Source organism: Alexandromys fortis, unplaced genomic scaffold, assembly GCF_014885135.2.
Source record: "Alexandromys fortis isolate MF-2015 unplaced genomic scaffold, M_Fortis_MF-2015_v1.1 scaffold_159, whole genome shotgun sequence".
Taxonomy (NCBI): domain Eukaryota; kingdom Metazoa; phylum Chordata; class Mammalia; order Rodentia; family Cricetidae; genus Alexandromys; species Alexandromys fortis.
Window position 1 is genome coordinate 1,725,830 of NW_026068031.1, and position 22,153 is coordinate 1,747,982.

At 47.5% G+C, this 22,153-nt stretch overlaps 1 protein-coding gene across 7 annotated transcripts in view; it reads right to left on the minus strand.

Moving 5' to 3' along the window:
• Dpf3 (double PHD fingers 3) overlaps positions 1-22,153 on the minus strand; it is a 273,140-nt gene that overhangs the window by 182,793 nt on the left and 68,194 nt on the right. The window contains exon 1 of one of the 7 annotated variants that reach the window (XM_050164591.1): positions 16,791-16,809. The exons of the other annotated variants lie outside the window; for them this stretch is intronic. The gene's annotated coding sequence lies outside the window, so the exon portion shown is untranslated. Of the gene's footprint in view, positions 1-16,790; positions 16,810-22,153 lie in introns of those variants that run through there. 7 annotated transcript variants of the gene reach the window in all.

Sequence of the window (22,153 nt, forward strand, 5' to 3'; positions counted from 1 at the left end):
AGCGTGGAACCTGGCCATCTCCCTTCGTGCTTGCAAACACCACCCTGGAAACTGGGCACATGTGGCACAGAGAGTTCATCTAATGACTCCTCATAGCCGGGGACAGAGGGCGCATGACGGTGGGAGAAAATGAACTCACATACCCACATTGTCTAAGGACATCAAAGGAGAGTAGCTGCCAAGGCCTTGGAGGAAGAACAGTTGCCCTCAGAACCCACAAGGAACTGCTTCCAGGAGCTCCTCTCAGACACCAAAATCTTAAGAAGCTCCAGTCTCTCATAAACAATGGAGCAGAACGTGTGCACATCCTCCTGTGTGATTAAGTTATCTCCAGATCGCTATAATACTTGATACAGTGTAAACACTATAGAGATGGATATGTGTTGTGCTGTTTAGGAAATAGTAAAAAGCTCTTGGTATTCAATACAAAAGCAATTGTTTTCTTCTCAATGTTTTTGATCCCCAGTTTAAGTGTACAGATGGGGAACCCACAGATAGAGAGGAGCCAACAGTGTTGGTGATCATCCATGGATCCATGGCAACCCCACTCCTGCAAGGCATCCACCTTTAGGGCGGCTCAGAGCCAAGGAGACACAGCACAAGGGGAGCCGTGGAAATGATTTCCAGCTGAATGACAAAGAGGATGATTCCAACAAATGACAACCCGCAAGCAAAAAGTCCAGATGCCAGAGGAGGGACAGCTGGGCGAGCAGAGCTGCCACCAGCCCCTGGCATAGCACAGAGGAGATGGCACTTGTGTTTTCTGCCCTCAGCTTGCTTTTTTGTTTGAGAGAGACCGTAAGACCCACGGGTGAGGAGTCACAGCACATACAACCTGGGAACCAGGAGCCTGGGGTCCTTGTCCTACTCTGTTGCCCTGGGGCATGGAGGTCCATCATTGCATTTCCTGGGCTTCAGTTTCTTCAGCCATAATGTGAAACCTCTAGTAGCTCACAGTCCTGTGCGTGTCTAGTGCTCAGATTAGCTGATTTCTAACACAGTGTCCCTGCCCTCTGGTAAGTGCTGCTGCTGCTGCTGCTGCTGCTGCTGCTGCTGCTGCTGCTGCTGCTGCTGCTGCTGCTGCTGCTGCTGTTACTGTTGTTGTTGCTGTTTTCAGGATTGGATTTCTCTGAGTCAGGGCCCTGTGTAGACCAAAGCTGGCCTCAAATTCACTATAAAGTCAAGGATAACCTTGAAACTCTGATTCCCCCCGACACCTCTCACCCAAGTGTGTAGTTTTGAACCCAGTATGTTAGGCAAACACTTTAGCAACTGAGATGCAGCACCGAGTCTCCAGACCTGTGCCTTTGAAATCGTGTCTGGTCACACTTAGAAAGGGTGAAAATCCACTCTGTCATATCAGCACATACCTCAGAAACACACATACAAACACACACACTACCCCCAGGAGCCAAGACACTCTGGTTGTCCCTAAGCATACGGATTTTCTGCTCTGAGGACTTATTTTAACTTACAAGAAAAAAGAGTTTGGATTCTCTTTAAAGCATATACAAAGGGAATGCCTTTGTTTACTTTATAATACATTTTTAGATGTCGTCAAGAGTTTGAAGCAAGACTCAAAATCACTCTTGGGGCTGTGGGGCTGGTTCAGTGGGTAAAGCCTGCTGCACAGAGAGAGGATCAGAGTTAAGATCCCCAGCACCCATCTAAATGCCAGGCAAGTGTGACTTGGGAGGCAGAGACAGGAGATCGCCCAGGCAGTCTAATGAGAGACCCTGACTTGATATAAAAGATAGAGAGCAATGGAGGAAGCCACGCAATATCAACCTGTGGCTAAGACACATGCATACACACACATGCATACATACACATAAAAAATAAATACTACTCTTTCCCTTGTTCATGTGAGCTGTATTACACCATGGTGTCTCTTCAAAGACCACAAGTAGAGAACATTGATCATCCAGCCTCAGTTTGTTACCCTGGCTTTGGGGAGCTCTCAAACCAGCCTCCAGGGTCCTCCCTTTTGACCCATTGCCCCTCTAGGGGTGCAGAGCACCTAGCCCACTGTCCACCTCTCCATCACCCCAACCAATAAGACTGACAAGCTATAGGACTCTCAGCTAAATGAGCAAACAGCTTTCAGCAGAGCATTTGCCTTTCCAGTCAGACTTCTCCCCGTCTTCTTCCCAGAGTGGGCTCAAAGAGTCTCAGCAGAGCAGCCATGGCGTCCCTTGGGTTCAGTAAAGCCTGCCACCACCCCTCAGGGAAAGATGTGAGAGCCGTGAATTCTGAAGCTGATGGTCACACAAGATCATTGCATTCCTATGGCAGTGGTTCTGGTCAAAAAAGCTGCTACAACTAAGCCATAAACATTGCTAAATGTGACAGCCAGCCCCAGTACAGGAGGGTCTGGGGACAGGAGAGAATAGGGACAGATGTAACCATAGATGCCTCTTACAGATATCCTGGTCTAAGAGGCTATACAAAAAAATAAGGCATATAAAACAATTGTTATTGTGTTGCCTGGTGATGGCTAGCCCATGGGCATGAAGACCCATTTCCAATTTCTATCTGTAAGAGTCAAGCTCTGAACATCTCCCAACCTTGCAGTCTACAAGGACAAAACTGAACTTAACACCTGTACATCTTTGCCTTGCCAGAGTAAGCAACAGAGCTCTACATGGGTGGGAATGGTATTGGCCTCTTTTGCTCTTCATAAAATTATTGAATATAGCCCGGAACCTTGCCTCCTAATGAGTTTTCAATAACATGTGATAGGAGGGTGGATGGATGGATGTGTGGATGGATGGATGGATGGATGGATGGATGGATGGATGGATGGATGGATGTGTGGGTGGGTAGATGGGTGGGTGGATGGGTAGGTGGATGGGTGGATGAGTGGGTAAGTGGATGAATGGATGAAAGGGTGGGTGAATGGGTGGGTGGATGGAAGGGTGGGTATGTGGATGGGTGGATGGATGACTAGGTTGCCCAACATTTTTCAGAAACCGTCACAAACTGTATAAAGCAAAAAGATTCTGAACAACTCAAATGAGCAATACAATTCATCCAGTGGAAGAGGTCAGCAAATCCACTGAAAGAATTTTAAACACTTCTCTCAACACCCTAGCCTAGCATTTAAGATGGAAGCTGCCATACCCTGCCATGGTGACCCTGAAGGGAAGGGTGAGGAGGAGGAGGAGGAGGAGGAGGAGGAGGAGGAGGAGGAGGAGGAGGAGGAGGAGGAGGAGGAGGAAATATAACTTGAGCTGGGCGGTGGAGCCGCACGCCTTTAATCCCAGCGCTCGCTCGGAGGCAGCAGCAGGCGGATCTCTGAGTTCAAGGCCAGCCTGGTCTACAAGAGCTAGTTCCAGGACAGGTTTCAAAGCTACAGTGTGTGTGTGTGTGTGTGTGTGTGTGTGTGTGTGTGTGTGTAATTTGAGGTACAATGTGACTGCCCAGGACACACACTCACACCAACACAGACAATGATTCCATTCCTTATCCTCTCTGCAGGTCTCCCCTAGCACGGTGCTTCATTGTAGAACAGAACAATAAGTACATTGTGCCAACCTATAATTACCCTAAAAGAGACAGCAAAGCCAAGGTATTGGTGAGCATCTGCATACTGGAGGCTACCCCACCCACAAGAAACAAACAACAACAAAACAGCAATCCACAGGATGCTAAGACAGCAAGCTGCTGGAGCCCGCTCTCTCTCCTACCAGAAGGAGGGCAGGATACTTTTTCTTTACCCTCAAGGCCTTCTTTCAGTGAAACTGCTCCAGAATTGGGGAAAGGGATCAGAAGGGTTGAATTCATTTTTTCAACAAGAAGACCGAGAGAAGGGGAAGGTTTACTGGCCATGAAGACATGAAAAGGTCAACATAGAGCACATCAGAAGCCCTCAAAAGTAGCAGAACCTGGCTCTACTGGACAACCCGATTCCGTGCAATATTCCCTCTGGGAGCTAGAGAGACGGCTCAGTGATTGAGAAGCCTTGCTGTTCCAAGCACCCATATAGCAGCTCACAACCATCCATAACCCCGGGTCTTGGGGATGTGACACCCTCTTTTGACTTTCTGGCACACACTTAATGTACATACATACAGTAAACATTCCCACACATAACAATAAATGATGAACCTTTTAAAACGAGAGAGGGAGGTATTCCCTCTTGGTACTCTAGTGAAAGGGACCTTATGATACACAACTCCAGATGGTGTCACTGAACGACAAGGAATCTGAATATCTGGATTCTCAAATCCTAGCTAACTATCTCCTAGACTGACTGGATTGATGGAGGAAGGTAATTGGTTAATTATAATAAACCAACTGCTTGGCCTCATAGCTTAGAACATAGGTGGGTGGAATAAACAGAATAGGATGCTGGGCGGAAGAGGAAGTGAGGTCAGACTCTGCTCTGCTCCCAGAGAGACTCCACAGCTCTGCTCTGGAGCAGAGACGCCATGCTCCGCTCTCCCAGGCAGATGCACGCAATGAAGCTCCTCCAACCCAGAATGGACATAGGTTATGGTATGCGCACCTTGGGGTGCTTACACACATTATTAGAAATGGGTTAGAACAATATGTAAGAGCTAGACAATAAGAAGCTAGAGTTCATGGGCCAAGCAGTTCCTAAATGAATACAGTTTGTGTGTTGTTATTTAGGGCATGAGCTAGCCAAGCGGCCGGGGTGTTGGGGACGCAGCCCTGCCGCTCCTATTTCAACAACTGGATGAATGTGTGTCCCATATCCGCCACAGGTAAGGCATCCAGCTGGCAGCTGGGGAACATAAAGCAGCAGCCACCTTCTTCTCGGAGCCTCAGCTGTCTCACAGGCAAAATGAGGCTTCCCCACCGGCCCTCAAGGCATACACTCCTAGATTCCACATACAGCTCTGGCCGAACCTAGGACCTGCCTCCCAGCCCTGGCGGGGGCCAGGGAAAACCTATGCTGCTAAACCAACACGCTAAGGAGGAGGACAGGCAAGGGTAGCCGGCCAGCCCCACGTGGGGCCATTTTCACCTGACCAGGCAATAGCAAAAGTCTGAAGACAGAATTGTGTTTTCCAGCACACCTCTGATTTTAAGGAAAACACCTCTCATCTCTCCACAGGGACTCTCCTTTTCCCTTCCTCCCAGGAATAATCTGCCTCCCTTCCCACCCCCACTTCCACCCACACACACTCAGGAGACATCATGACAACAGACATTCCCAGTAAGTCACTGAGGACCTTTGTAGAGCTAGCCAACCTCCCTCCTCATACCAACACCAATAAAGCCTCCTTAATTATATCATTGACAGTTGATAGAGTAGCCTGCCTAGCAGGCATGAGGCCCTGGGTTCAGTCCCAACACTGAATGCCTGAAACCCTATAATCCTGGGAACAGTGGAAACAGGGGCATCAGAATTCAGAAGTTCAAGGTCATCAGTTACACTGAGGCTAGTCTGGGCTGCTGAAACCTTGCTTCAACATACACATACATACATACATGCATGCATATTCATGTACACATACACACACACATACACACACGTGCTTGGTCTCCATCTGCCCATCCCCCTCATCTTTTAACCATCCTTCCCCGTGCCACTTTCTCGTGGTTACTCATTTCCTTCTCCTTGCCACACCCAGTGGCCACTTCCAGGCGGTCATGCTGCTCTACCAACCTCCAACAGTCTCAACCACCCATGACTGGCGCCTCCCACAGCCAGGACTCTCCTCACATGTTGACCCATCCCTCCAGGATGGTTCCTGAGCCTGTGCGAGCAATAAACAAGGCCTAGTCCCTGCTCCTCTTTCCCTCCTGCCATACTCACCACAGTGGCTCCGACTCACGACAGTAAAGGGCTTTAAACAACTCATGCTCCTACCTCTTTTTTATTATGTATTTATTTTTTATTATACTGTGTGGGTGTGTTTTGTGTGTATGCACATGCCATAGCTTGGGTGCAGAGGTCAGAGGACAGATTGCCAGAATTGGAGCTATCCTTCCACCATGTGAATCACATATATTAAATTTAGGTCACTGGACTTGGCAGCAAGCACCTCTACCCTCTGAGCCATCTCACCAGCCCTTTCATTACCCATTATATAAAAAAGATTCAACCCTGCAAACTCTGGGGAGATACTACATCGTAACAATTTTCTTTTCTGGGTGTGGTGGTTTGAAAGAAAATGACCCCCAAAGGGAGGGACACTGTTAGGAGGTGTGGCTTTGTTGGAGCAGCTGTAGTCTTGTGAGGTGTGGTCTTGTTGGAGGAAGTGTGCATTGTGGGGGCTGGCTTTGAGGTCTCATATACGCTCAAGATACTGTCCAGTGTCTGAGACCACTTCCTGTTGCCTGTGCAAGATCTTGAACTCCTGCCTACCTCTCCAGCACCATGTCTGCCTACACACCGCCATACTCCCAGCCGCCATGTCCCCCATGACAATAACGGACTAAACCTCAGAAGTATAAGTGAGCTACTCAAATATTTTCTTTTATAAGAGTTGCCGTGGTCATGGTGTTTCTTCACAGCAACAGAAACCCTATCTAAAACCCTGGGGGAAGGAGCCTACCTTTGCCACTGACACTGTTCTAGAAGTGTGGGAGGCATATAATAGAAATACAACCAGTTGACACCCAAAGTCCGACGAATTTTCATACCTACAATCCTCCCCTCGCTGTCACGCTCTCCTATGGCTTGTCTAGCCACCAAAAACAGTCGTCCTGTCTATCCTGAGGACTTAGGATAGACAGCTCTGTCCTCAGTCCCCACACTGCCCGGTGGGTAAATATTTGTTAAAATGCAGAAAGACTGGGAAGTTGGTCAGCACGGCTGTCCACCTGCTCCCGGGGACCTCACCTTCCCCCCTCGGCTCCTCAGGACAGCCTCTCCTTTGTTTCTCACATGGTCCAAGACAAGGCTTACCTACCTGCAAGATCAAAGAAATGAGTTTCCTCCCTCCTAGTGCACCTCACTAAAACATCCTAGCAGGCCTACCTAGGAGATGACCAAAGACCTAGAAACAAACCCTTCACCTAGTCAGAACACACTCTAGATGGAATTTGGGCCATTTCATTATTCCGTGATCGTCATAACTCACTAACTGATGCCTTAGGCAAACAACATATCTGTGCCTGTTTTCCATCCTTAATGCAGAGACTGCAATAGGTGTCTCTTAGGGTCTCTGTGAGGACCTAATGGATGGACATGAGAGACTGCGCCAAGGGCAGTGTACAACAGGTAACAGGGGCTCAGGAGATGCACTAGTGTCGCTACTATTATATCACTGTAATTATTTTTACTATGATGACTGTTGTTCACAGGATTAAAAGGGACGGGACAGGGAGAGGGCTGAGTAGACAAAGGCACTTGCTGCCGAATCTCAGAACTGGAGTTTGATCCCTGGGACACACATGGAAGGAGAGAAAACATTTTATACACACACATTTATGTACACACCCTAGAGTACACACACACACACACACACACACACACACACACACACACGGATGATAATGAATTATCTTATTTTAAAAATGGCGTGTGATACTGTACACTCTAACACTTGCTAGTGTTGACAGAGGGGCCTTTGGACAAACACCTGGAAGACAAGTCCCTAAACCTTCAGCTTCTAAAACCTACCCAGAAAAGTGAGAAGCAAATGGTTTGGGACGCTGGCTGAAGGCCACCCTCCTCCAGCTCTCCTGAATGGAAAGAGATAAGCGAAGAGATAGGATAAGGGATACAGTCGGAGTTAGGAACAGGACAAAGGTCAGGAATGGACTGGTGCCCAGGAAGGGAGGATCAGAAAAGGATTAGAAGCCTGGAGGGGGAGCTCAGAAATGGGGCAAGAGTCAGAGTTGACGGCTACAAAGATGAGACACATTTCAGGGATATCTGATTTTTAGTCACGTGGAGAATTCTTTCCACAACCCCACCACAGCATCAAATGTCCTGCTTTGTGGAGGAATTGAGAAAGAGAAGGGGAGGGAGAGCAAGAAAATTGCTTCACTGGATATTTTACAAGACATCTTGAACTCCAACAAGAAAAGTAGGATGCTGAGCAAGTCTCAGCAGGCCTTGCGGCCATTCTGCCGGCAAAAGGCTCACCACAGGGCCTCTCCACTCTGGACGGAGGCTGCACTCCAAGGACGTTTTTCCAAGTTAAATTTTTAATAATGTGTGAGCCTACCATTTACTCCTTGGATAAGGAAGTATTTAAGTGTTAACCTGGAATCCCAAGCCAACATCTTCAGAGATGCCAATTTAAAAAATAATTATTATTTAAAAAAAACTTGCTACTATCTATTCAGAGCTCTTCCTGCCAGAATACCAGCCAGGGGTCTCTTGGCTTTGTAAAGACTACTCAGAACCCGTATCTTACAGGAACTGTGGTCCATGCCTGTTTCAACCCTCTTTCTGGAGGCTGAGTCAGGAGCATCATGAGTTGAAGGTCTTTATAATGAGAACCTGTCTCAAAATGAAACAAAAACAAAAGAAGACATAACTCAGATTTTGGTTCAAGTAAGAAACCAAAAAAAAAAAACAGTTTTATGGATTTGGCTTCTAATCCCAAACACTATCTATTATATGATCAACATCATTAATATAGTATGGTCCTTCTGTAACTCACAGTAGAACCATATCACTATCGTGAAGTACTGAAAATGGTAGAAACCTAAACCAACCTTGGTATTTAGAGGAAGTATCCTTGGGAAAGTTAGAAAATGGACCAGAATGGAGTAGTTCCGGGTGAACACTGATGTCTTTATAGGAAAGACAAAGACCAAGAGACATATGTGCACACTGTCTCTCAACGTGCAATGTCTCATGCTTCTGCCTGCAAGAAGGCCATCATAGATACGGTTCTTTGGCTGTGAACCAGAACCCTGAACTAACTAAGCCTCTTGTCTTTATAACTCACCTAGTCTTTGCTATCTTCTCATTAGCAACAACGATAGACTCAATTCCTCAGGTGAGTCCACACCACCTCGGCTGTCTGCTCTTTCTACACAGGATTAGCGTGATGATGCATCTCAGTTCAGTCAAGAAACATCTAGTGAGCATCTCCTCCAGGCCAGAGATGTTTCTCTCGTGGGATGCAGAAGATTCCCGCCTTCACTAGGTTGACAAATTAGCTCCAGGGTCCTATGATTGCTAAGAGCCTGTGCCAGCTAAGCCCTCCATGACGGTTATATGCCTCCGAAAGAGCCGGGGCAGGGTTTCCATAGGTGGGAACTTAAGCCTGTAGGTGAGCAAGTCATCACCGCCCAGTCAGTGCACAGGTCAACAGTGCTTGAGCCTTTGGCGGTGGCGGCAGCTGATGTTTGCTTGTTTGTTCATTTGTTAAGTGGCTGGAATGGACTGGGTTTTCGTTTTGGTTTGATTTTTTGTTTGTTTGGTTAGGTTTGGTTTGGTTTTTATCATTTTTTTGATAAGGTTTTTCTGTATAGCCCTGACTGTCCTGGAACTCTCTCTGCAGGCTGACCTTAAACAAGAGATCTACCTGCCTCTGCCTTCTGAATGCTAGGATTAAAAGCGTGTGCCACCACCGCCCAGCAGGACTTGGGTTTTAGAAAGGTCATTGGTTTAGGCATGAGTATTGGGGGGGGCCGGGCCGGTGATGGAATTCCACATGGAACTGGAAGGTGAGGAAGGCAGAAGGGCAGAGGATAGAACAGCAAGTAAGATGGGTCAGGGTTCTCCACGGAGCCCTGATTCACCCACAATTTTATCAATTTTATCCTGGAATACTCAATCCTGCAGAGTCATGGGAACAATTCTATATCATCATCATCATCATCATCATCATCATCATCATCATCATCATCACCCAGCTTCCACATCCTGCCTTGCAAACCCCAGGCCAGATGCCTTCCTAGGGACCACAGAACAAGCATAGGCTCTAGAGAAAATGTGAAAAGTAGGGATGCCAACATAGCCACACATGCCACTCTCTCACCATAGGAGCCCACCTGACCTCCCAGGACCTCCCTACAGAAGAAAAGAGGCCTGGGAAAGGGAAAGGCATGTCACATGTGCCATTCTGCTCAAAGCCATGTACGATGGTCTGGTAGGTTTTTTTTTTTTGTTGTTGTTGTTTTTTAATTTTCGAGACAGGGTTTCTCCGTAGTTTTTGGTTCCTGTCCTGGAAGTAGCTCTTCTAGACCAGGCTGGCCTCAAACTCACAGAGATCCGCCTGCCTCTGCCTCCCGAGTGCTGGGATTAAAGGCGTGCGCCACCACCACCCGGCTGGTCTGGTGGTTTAAATGCAACTGGCCCCCATAACCTCATAAGGAGTGGCACTATTAGGAGGTGTGGCTTTGTTGAAGTGGCTATGACCTTATTAAAGGAAGCACGTCACTGTGGGGGCAGTCCTAGAGGTTTTCTATGCTCAGGAGAATTCCCAGGGTCTCAGTCGACTTCCTGTTGCCTGCAAGATGTAGGACTCTCAGCTCCAACACCACATCTGCCTGCAGGCCTCCATGTTCCCTGACATAATGATAATGAACTAAACCTCTGAAACTGTAAGTGAGCCACCTTTGGAGAAAAGGAAAATGTTTTCCTTTGTAAGAGTTGCTGTGGTCACAGTGTCTCTTCATAGCAATAGAAACCCAGCTAAGACAGGTGGATTGCAGGTTTCCCAGCCTAGGAAGAACAGGGGGTAGGAAACATGGTGTGGATGGGTCTTGCCCTGTGTGTATAACTTGGGTCTCTGGGGGCTTGACTGGAACACAGATTCTTGAGCTTCTCTGACTCCTTTGGGGTTCCGCAGACTGGAGAACCCCTGAAATATGATGTGTGCAGACAACTCTAAGATGGTGGCCACTGCCCATATTCCTCATGCGTGGGGGGAAATGGCAATGCTAGAAATGACCGAGTCCCTCCCTCACTGAGTAGCTCGAACACCAAATGCCCACCTGTAAGATGACTGTAAGATGAAGACAGTGAAAGTATCTGATTCTTGGGCTTAACAAGAGACAGAAATATGGGAAAAAATATGGAAAGCATATGGCATTGTGGTTAATGAGAAGGATCCTATAGGTCTCTTCTTCTTCGGAGCTAGCATATAAATAAAGGTATTCTCCCATCTCCATTCATCTTCCTAAACTGGGGAGTTCATGGGGAAGATATAGATGGATGAAGAGCAACAGAGCCTTGGAAACAAAGGACAGGCTGACGGGACAGAGCCAGGTCCTGCAAAGGTCATCTCCAGCATGATGGTTCAGCAGCACACCAGTTCTAGAAGGCTCCAGCCTAGGACATGCCATTGATATGCCAGTACCTAAGTCAAATGGGGACACACACAGAGGGGGCTTCCCTGCCGGAGATGCGCACTGGGGACCAGGATAATAGATATGGCACAAGAAGGGGGGAAATGTGAATCCTACATCAGCAGTTGGGCACCCATGACTCAGGGACACGTTGTGAGGCTCGAGGCGAAGGATGGCACAGCAAAGAAGTAGGAAGCAGGGCATGCTGGGATATGCCTGTGATTCCAGTACTCAGGAAGTTGCGGTGGGAGGACTGAGTTCTCAGGCCTGCCTGCCATGGTGATGGATTTAAGGCCAGTCAGAGATAGACAGCAAAACAGGAAGTGGGCAGGGAGGGCGGGAGAAGGTGAAGAATACAAACTGATGATACTACATTTGATTCTAAAAGACAAATGGAATGATTCTACTTTTATAAAGTCATTTGGGGAAAAAAATAAAACTATTTCTAGGACACAAAGACCAAAAATTTAGGAAAAATGTGTGTCTTCATTTAAAACTAAACCGGCCACTTGGACACAGAGCCAGGTGCACAGGGACACCACAACCCTGTGAGGATAAAGTGTGTGTGGGGGGGTGATACTTCTCCCTAGGGAATGCCAGAATACCCAGAAAACAGCAGAAGTGGAGAGAGGGCCACAGAACAGACACTTCTTCAGAGTCCACAGGAGGGGCCCACACAGCTGACACTGGTCATGAACTTCTGCCTCCACCATGTAACAGATAATGTTCCTGATGTTTAGGCCTTCAGGTAGTCTGTGCTGTTGGTTACAGCAGCCCTCGTACACCAATACATCATGAGCCTTCCTGTTCCTCACCATACTCCTCCGTGGAGGACACTGGCAGCTTCTAGAAAGCCATAATATTTTCCTTGACATCCCACAGACTGGAGATCATGGAGGAATTCACAGCAAATAAGACACAGTGTCCTCCCTTCAGGAGCTCACAGAAGGCTTCACCTCACCCTTTCGAAACAGGCCCATGTCCACTGTCTCTTGCAGAAGGCAAGCCTTACACGGAGGTAGGTAGAGCTGGCCATGTTATTCTGGCCTGCAGATGGGAACCGCGGGTTTTAGAGAGCTGGAGACGTGCTTCAGGGCCTGCAGCCTGAGGTGGCAGAGAAGGAGCAAGGGCTGGGGCTTCCGAGCACAGGGCTGCTGCTGGGTGAGACTTTCTCCCAGCCTGCCTGGCTGCCTCCTTGGCAGGACTAGGAGTCTCTTGCCTCCCTTGCAAGAGAAGCCGCTGAGCCAAGGCCACTCTGGAAAAAGAAAGTTGTCAGGATCCAAGACCTGTTCCGAGCGAGCTCCAGAAGGCCAAAGAGATGTCTGCCAGCCAGGCCTGCTAAGACAGATGCAGTCACAGCAAAACGAGAGGCAGGTGCGGTCCCCCCTCTCTCAGGATCCCTCGTTTGCTGTTTCTCTCATCACCCCCACCCCACCCTCCTAACTCACAGGCAGGGCAGGTTCCTGGTAACCGTGCTGCCCTGTGTTGTCAAAATAGTGAGGCACTGGAAGGAATTCACGGTGAGATCTCTGTGCTGCCGCAGCCTCCTAAGTGCCTGTCACCGTGGCAGTGGCTAAACCCGCTAATGTGCTAAGCACTTTCTGGCAGTACTGGGAGGTAGGGCTGGTATTTTGGGAGCTGGGAGGAGCTTAGAGGTGACACCCCTGGTAACCCCGGCAAGGAGGAACAGACATGGAAACCCAACTTCAAGCACCTCGCCTGAGGTCATGAAGCCACCACGCCATATTTCAGGATTCCTGAAGCATCAGGTATGTGGGCAGAGAGATCAAACAGCCTGGCAAGTAGGACTTGGCCCAGAGGCCTCGCAGGCCAGGGCTGCAAGGGACAGGGTGCTCTAGAATGTGACTGGCAGGGGATACGTTTTCTGCTGACGCAAAGCAGTATGCAATGCTGTCCAGGAGACCAGGCAGCCAGGCTTGGCCCTGGCTCAGGTTTTCTGAGTTGGCAGGGGCCAGGACCATGATGACCAAACAAAGCATATTCAGAGGCAGACAGGCAAGAGTCCTTATCCCGCAGAGGGCCCAGGGCTAAGGGTCATGGAGGAGAGGGAGTGATGATGGGAACTTGCACCATCCAGGATGCCATGACATGACACTGAGAGGGGAGCAGACACACACACACACACACACACACACACACACACACACGTGAATCTGAAGTCACACAAGATCCCAGTCTGCTTTCATCCCTAGTAAACTCACGCCTCTTTAGAAGAAACCAAAGGAATTTGGGAATGAGGAAGCAGACAACAGGGTCAAATGGTAGAATTGCTGAAGGGTCCTTCCCAGAAACAATGTGTGACAGGAAGTGGAGGGAATGACAGGTGAGGCTGTACAGGTAAGGAAGAGGTAGGGTCAGATAAGCCACTAAAACCCTGACGGATTCAATCTGGAGGAGAAGACCCAGCTGATAAATACTACTGGGAGCTGCAACTTTCAAAGCCCCTCTGGCAGAAGGATCTTCAGACTCTTTGCAAACCCCAGCCACGCAGCCAGCCAGCCACTTCCCAGCCAGCAGCACAGAACACTTTGGCTAAGTCGGAGCAAACCCACAAAGACCCAGCCAGACCCAACCCTCCTCTGCTTTCCACCCAGCCCAGCCTCTGTGCCAGTCATCCTCTGAGAGGCAGCTGGAGGAATATGGTATGCCAGAGCCACACGGAGCCAGGAGCGGAGACCTCGGACTCAACACGGTAACATGCACTCATCCCTTTGAGTCTGCAAGCATGGGAAGGGCCAAGCTGCTCTTGTGCAGTGGGAGACTATCAGGATGAGATGATGTAGGCTGGATGCTGGACACATAGTTAGAGGGTAAGGGAGTGCTCCATTGAGGCTGGTCCCTCTCCTTCCTTCCTTCCTTCCTCTTCTCAGCACCATATTCATTGCAGGGAGAGTATGGCTCAGAGTTGTTGAGGTTGGGAAAACAAAGGCATCCACACGTCTGCATGCCCAACCCCTAGTGATGAGTTGATGGACTCTCCTCTAACCCAGGGCACCTATAGCTGCCCACCCAACTCATTCCTCCTCCCACACCTGCTTGAAATCACTGGGCCAGATGTCACTTTATAGTAAGACCACGAGGGCATCAGCCCTGTCTTCTTCCCAGGAGAAATGGTGACCCAGTGCTGTGTCTTTGCAGCCCCACAAAAGCCTCTCCGAGGTCATCTCCTTCCTTTAGTTTCACATGACTTGTCCCTTCTTTGAAAGCCCAAAGCATCTCATAGGTACATGACACAAACTCATCGAAATCCACCTCTATCACATTTGGAGAGGGTGACTTCCAACAGGGGCCTAGGATGGTGACACACACCTGTAAACTCAACATTTAGGAAGCTAACGCATGAGTATCATGAGTTCAAAGCCAGTCTGGGCTACACAGACCCTGTTTCAAAGAAAGAGTAAAAAAGAAAATGGGAAAGGAAAGGGAAAAATTTCCATCGCAGATCAGATTTTACCAGTATATTCCCCACAAGACTGAGCACCATGCTAACTGTGAGGCCAGGATTATCCTGATTCCAAACCAGCTAGACATCTCAATATTTTTTAATTTTATAAACCTTAACCCTTACCTCATTCCCTTCAGAAGAATTAAACTGGACCAGTGAGTTAAACGAAAGAGCAAAATCTATAAAAGTTCTAGAAGAAAAATTGGAAGAAAATTCTGTTCACCTTAGGTTAAACAAAAATGCCTTAACTCGGGCATCCCACTGTATTGGCTTTCATCAATATTTAAAACAGCTGCTCTCTGGAAGGCACGAGCATCAAAATAAAACACCAGCCACAGACGGCAAGGAAATATTTGCAGAAGGCATATCCAATAACGGATGTCTAGTCAGAATATATAAAGAACTCCTAAAATTTAATAATAAGTCAAATGACCCAATTTTTAATAGACAAAAGAACTGAACAGACATTGCATAAAAGATGAGCTACAGATGGCCAAAAAGCATGGGAAAAAATGTTCAACATCATTAGTCATCAGGGAAATGCAATTAAAATCTCAATGAGATAGCATTAAACATCTATTATAATGGCCAAAATTAAAAAGACTGACAATGCTGAGCACTGGCTAGGATACAGTGTAACTATAGCTCTCATAGCTGCTGATAGAGACTCGAGATGCCACAGCCACTTTGGAAGGCATGCTGGCAGCATCTTGTTAAGCTAAATAAGCTCTTGTGACCCAGCAATCCCACGCATAGGCATTTGGGCAAATGTTCAAGAGACATGAAAACATATGTCCACACAAAGACCTATATATGAATGTTCATAGCAGCTTCGTTCGTAATAGCTCAAACTTGGAAGCAACCCAAACACTCATCCGTTGATAAATGAACAGGCATGTTATGGTACAGCCATGCAGTAGAAGGCATCCGTGCATGCGATAATCATAGTGAATCCTAAGTCCACTTTATTAGTTTCTTTACGTTGCTGTAACAAATGGCCACAAACAACATGACTTAAAAGAACACAAAAGATTTATCTGCAGGTCGCATGGCCAAAGTCAGTCTCTCTGCACCGGGATCAGTTGTCAAAAGGACTAGTTCTGTGGGAGGATTGAGAAAAATCTGCCTCCTTCCTTATCTGGAATAACTCCTGGGGGCGCATTGCCCCTCCCTCTGAATACCAATGCTGTGTCTTTCCATCTCCCACTCTCTTCTAACGTATGCTGGAAGGAACAGGTGTTGGATCGAAAGCACAGGAGCACACCGGGCTGTGGGAACTCACAAGTCATTCTGTATTTCCAGGGCATGCAGTAACATTTCAAAGATGAACATAGTGAAAGCTGGGAACATAGCTCGGTGGTAGAGCACCTGTCTAGCATACGGGGGGGGGGGGGGGGGGGGGGGGGGGGGGGGGGGGGGGGGGGGGGGGGGGGGGGGGGGGGGGCGGATTTGAATCCCAGCACTGTTCAGAAAACAAAAGGCGGGCTAGGGAGATGACTAAGTGGCTAAGGACCCTGCTGGACAAACATACACATACAAGTTTGTGTCCCCAGCAGCCACAGAAAAAGCCAGGCATGGCACAACGTGTCTGTAACTCCCATGCAATGAAGACAGAGGCAGTCTAGCCAAATTGGGGACCTCCATCTTCAAAGAGCTTGTCTTTAAAAAAAAAATGCAGAAAAGCAAGCCACCTCTGGTCTCCACCCACAGCTCATGTACGCTCATGCATGCACACACACAAAGAAAAGGCAAACAACCAAACAAGAAGAATAAAAATAAGATTCAAGGGGATCAAGTGTCACACAGAATGTCCATGATATAATAAATCATATCCGGTCCCAAGGCCTCTGAATTAAAACACAGTGTTTCTGGTACATGTGAGCCTTTGGCTTCCCTGACAAGTTGGAAGGCTCAGGCTGCGTGGGCAGCACCACCATGTCCTAGAGCCCAGCATTCCACCCCCCTCCGTAGGGCATGTCCTTGCTCCTGTGTACAGCACCAGTGTAAACCCGGATCAGCGTGACCCTGGATTTCCCCATCTCCCCTCCCGGTGGCCAGCTGACCCCCAGTCACAGTACAGAGAGAGCACAACCTTTAAAGGACAGACGCTTGCACCCTGCTTTGTATTCGCCAGTATCTGTTCACTTGGGTTGTTTTATTTGGCCTCCCCCACCGTCGGGGCTGATGGTGCAGATATTATCAGCCCTGTCAAACGGACAAGAAAAGCCAGGTAACTTCTGACACAGCGAAGGGGTGGAAGCCCATCAGAATCTCACCCCAGCCCTGCCCACTGACACCGCAAGTGCCAATCATCTCAGAGAAAAGACCCTAAGCCATCTCCTAGGTATGGCAGAGCCTCCCTTCCTCATCTGCGAGATGGAAAATGGGGAACCCGCCCTGCCTACCACACCAGGGATAAAAGAGAGAGAAAAAACCTGGGGCTGGAGAAGAGGCTCAGTGGCTAAGAGCATTTGCTGCAGATGAGTGATGAGTGTAGCGCACGCCTTTAGTCCCAGCACTGGCAAAGCAGAGGCAGACAGATCTCTGAGTTCAAGGGCAGCCATAGTGAGTTCCAGGACAGTTAGGGCTACATAAAGAGACTCTGTCTCAAACAACAACAAAGGACACGTGTCACTCTTCCCGAGAACCCAAGTTCAGATTCCAGCACCCACATCAGTCAAGGCAGCTCACTGCCACTTGTAACTCCAGTTCCTATCATCTGATAGGAAGCCATCCTATCCATGCATAGGAAGCCACAATGCATGTGACAGACACATAAATAAAAGCACATTTAAAAGGAGGGAAGTCGCGTGCACAAGCACTTTGCAGACTTTGAAATGCTTTAGCCAAAAAGGAGAATCAGTTCTGATTATCCTCTCAAGCAACGTCACAAATATTCTCCAAAAGCAAATGCCTTTCCTTCCCCTAAGCTCCATCCCTGAGAAAGCCTCTCCCCCTGCTATCTTTAGCTCTGGTTAAAGCCGAGATAGCCTCCCCAACATTCTGGCTTGGATCTCAAGGTCAAATCTTTGAATGCCTCCCTCCAGCTTTACCTATTCTGAAATCAGGCAGTCTCCCACATCACCACCTCCACACCCCATCTTCACTCTTTCAGCAATCAGTCCCTCTTCAAGGCGACAGAGTGCTAAGCACCCACTGTCAGCCCTCATCCCTTTGATGTCTCCCCAATCAGACCAGCCATGATGCCAGCAACATGTGAGGCTATGGGACATTCCAATCCCCTCTCAGGTCTCACAACACCCACGGGGCAAATGTAGGGGTCCTCCGTGCTGGGTAGCCAGCTCTGCAGCTCCTCCTCCATGACACCTCCATCCCACACAAGCCAAGGGACCCCCATTTCTTTGTCTTAAGGGGTGCAGGTGTACATGCTCATGTGTGTGCAGGAGTGCCTGTGTTTGTGTATGTGGAAATGCAGAGACGATAAGCCAACCTCCAGTGTCCGTCCTTGGAGGGCATCCACCTTGCTTTCTCTCACAAGTTCTCTCGATGAGACCTGGGGCCAGCAGTTAAGCTAGGCTGGTTGGCCAACTGGTCTCCAGGATGTTCCTGTCTCCAGCTTCCAAGGGACTTAGATTACAAAAGCACATGACACGTTTTTACATAGGTGTTAGGTATTGAACTTGGGTTCTCTTGCTTGAGCACGTTACTAACGGAGCTATGTACCCATCTCTGGCCCCCATTTCTTAATAGCTAGACCCCTTTCACACTCTATGCCCCGACTACATCCACATTTCTCTTTCCTCCTATTCAGTTAAGTCAAACACAACTATTACATTAGCATAAACGTTATCCGGGTGAATCAAGGAATTAAGTGGTTTAAGTCTATCAGATAGAGGTGAGGATGTAGTTGGTAGTAGGTGCTTGCCCTAGCATGTGTAAGAATCCAGTGGATTGTACAAACAAGTATCTACCTGATCCCTGAGGGGGTTATAATTTCCAATCTACAACAGAATAAATCAGAGGTTAATAATGACTAATAGCTAATCTGTACTTACTTTTTTTTACTTAATTTTTATTTTACATTGGTTTGTTTGTTTGTTTGTTTGTTTGGGAGGTGGGAATACACATTCCAGGGCACTCACATGGGTAGAGTTCAGAGGACAACCTTCTGAGATCGGTTCTCTACTAGGCTACTAATCAGATCGCTACTAGGTATGGGGATCAAACCTAGGTCACCAGACTTGGCAGCAAGCTCTACTCTCCCCTGAGCCAACTTGCTGGACCTTATTTTAATCAGATCCCCATACTGAAATATAAACCTTAGGGCTGGCAAGGTGGCTCAGTGAGAAAAGGTGCTCTCCCCCAAGCCTGGCAGCCTGAGCCCCATCCTCCAGAGCCACTTAGGGGAAGCAAAGAATTCCTATTCACAAACAGCACTGTGATCACGCCAGGCTTGGCGTGGAAACACACACAAAATAACTAAAGAAATAAAGTTGAAATAACAAGAAAAGCTCAACCTGTAATCCATGTCATACCCCCAAGGTAATAAACATGGATTCTAGCACCACAGTAAGCACAAAGATTCTAAGACTTCTGGGAAAAAGGCACTGTGGGAAGTCTTCAAGGACACTGGTATAGTCAAAAGTCTTATGATGCAAAAGGCAAAAACCATAAGTAAAAAGTAAAACTAATTTGGAATTCATCAAAAAAAAAAAAAACCTTTTTTTTTTTTCAAGACAGGGTTTCTCTGTGTAGCTTCGGAGTCTCTCCTGAAACTAGCTCTCAGAGACCAGGCTGGCCTTGAATTCACAGAGATCCGCCTGCCTCTGCCTCCCGAGTGCTGGGATGAAAGGTGTGCGCCACCACCCCTCAGTAGAATTCATCAAAATTTTTAAATTCTGCTTTTTCAAAGGCATTGTTACAACCAGGGGTAATGATTACACAATGGCCCAAATATAATTAATTATATTGTGCAATTAAGAAGGTTTAACTGCCTTTATTCTGTTTTTTATTAGTAAGGAGATGGAACCCAGAACAAGCACTCCACCCTTGAGATTCACAACCAGTAAGCACATGACCATACTTACCAGCATTAGGAGTCAGGGAGGTACAAGTTAAAACTGAAATAAGATGCCATTTGCCCTGACTAGAATTGGAAAGACTGACAGTGTCAGCATCCAGTAAAGATGTGGACCAACCACAGCGTTCAGTACTCATGGCACTGGAAAGTGGTGCAACCACCTTGGGAAAAGCTATAGTAGTTGGAGAAAAACTAGCAGTTGGAGGATTGCTCAGCGGTCAAAAGTGCTTGCTGCCTTTCTCCAGAACAAGAAGTAGGTTCCCAGCAGCCACTCTGGATGGCTCCCAACTGCTTGTCACTCCAGCTCTAGTGGCTCTGAACCCCTGAAACTGTAAGTGAGCCACCCCAATTAAATGTTTTCTCTTTAAGAGTTGTCATGGTCATGGTGTCTCTTCACAGCAAGAGAAACCCTAACTAAGATAATGTACTGGTCATTTGCCTGGAAGTTTCACTCCAAGTATTCATCCCCATAGTGAGAGGGAAAGAACTCTACTGAAAGGAACTCACATAGATGCTGTCCCAAATTAAATCATACTATTCCAAAACAGGAAAAACTCAGCTACCTGCTAACTGAAGAATTTATAAAAATTGCGGTGAGTGGATTAAAATGGTCAGTGTGTTACACTAACTAATGGGATGCTCCCAGCCATAAAAACGAGGTACTAATATACAACAAGAAATGCAAGTCTTAGAGAAAGAAGGGCCAGGTGAAATGAGCTAAAGTTGAAAGGATACATGGTATATGCTTTTGTTTATTCCAATTTTAGATCCAGAAAAAGTCATCTAGGGTGGTGACAACGAAATCAGTGGTTGCCTGAGGACGGCAGTGGGGCTGACTGCGAAGAGGGGCCAGAAAGGTTTTAGGATTCTAGAATATTCTATCGTGGCCACGCAGGAAACACAGCCTAGGATCTGAAGTCTCCTGCCGTGACCACACAGGAAACACAGTTTAGGATTCTGGAGTCTCCTGTCATGGCCACACAGGAAACACAGATATACACATATTTCAAATTCCTAAGATACATAGGCTGATTCTGTTGTTGTGAACTGTAATAGTGTGATATTGACTTGAAACCTTTCGTGAGGCCAGGCACAATAGTGCACATCTGGAATCCCACAACTCGGAAGGTAGAGATGAGAGGATCAGAAGCTCAAGGCTGTCACTGGCTACGTCCACTATGTCAAAGCCAGCCTAGACTTCACGCGACCTTTTCTAGAATAAAAGAGGAAAAAAGGTGCTCCCTTTGTCAGCACATAAACTAAAACTGGAACAAGGCATGATTCGCATGGCTCTTGTACAGGTATGACAGGTGTCTATATCTCTAATATAGAAAGGTCCTTGGACGCTGGCAGGAAGAACATTGAAACCTTAGTGAGTAAATAACCAAACAATGCAGAAAAGCCACAAGAACTAGATAAGGATAAGCAAGTAAAATAGGACCAGTGAGATGGTTCAGCAATAAAGGCGTTTGCCGCCAAGCCTGACCACCTGAGTTTAATTAAACTTTGGAGCCCACACTGTAAGAGCCAGACTCCTGCAAGCTGTCCTTTCACTTTAGCATGTACATGTATGTATGTATACACACACACACACACACACACACACACACACACACGAGAGGCGGGGGAGTGGAGATGAATGAACAGAAGAATTTTTAACAAAAAAAAAAAACTTTATAGAAACAACCATAATAGCTAACTTAATAACTGAGACAATAAACCACCATATTTCACATACATTAGCACACCTTTGCCTCTGTTTTAGCGATAATGCTAGTGTCAGAGGGAGAGGTGGATACTCAGTCAGGGTGTAAGAATAAAAGTGCTACATTTCTAGACAGATTACAGTTCAGCACTAAGGTTCAGAGTCTTAACAACTGTGGCGATATGAATGAGAAATGTCCCTCAGAGGTGCAGATATTTGAACGCATGGTGTCCAGCTGGTGGCCCTGTTTGGGAAGTTTGGAAGGTGTGACCTTGCTGGAGGAAGTATGTCTCTGGAGGTGGCCTTGAAAGTTTTCTCTTCACCTTATTTCCAGTTTGCCTTCCCTGCTTTGTGCTGCAGCTGAGCTGTGGCCTCTCAGCTTCCTGCTAATGTCACCGTGTGGACAGCCTGCTGCCATGCCTCCCTGCCACGAGGGACTCACCACTCTGCAAGCCCAGATAGAAAGTCTTATTTAAGGCAACCCACTGACTGGGAGAAGATCTTCACCAACCCCTCAACTGACAAAGGTCTGATCTCCAAAATATATAAAGAACTCAAGAAACTAGACCGTAAAAGGCTAATCAACCCAATTATAAAATGGGGCACTGAGTTGAACAGAGATCTCTCAACAGAAGAAGTTCAAATGGCCAAAAGACACCTAAGGTCATGCTCAACTTCCTTAGCGATCAGGGAAATGCAAATCAAGACA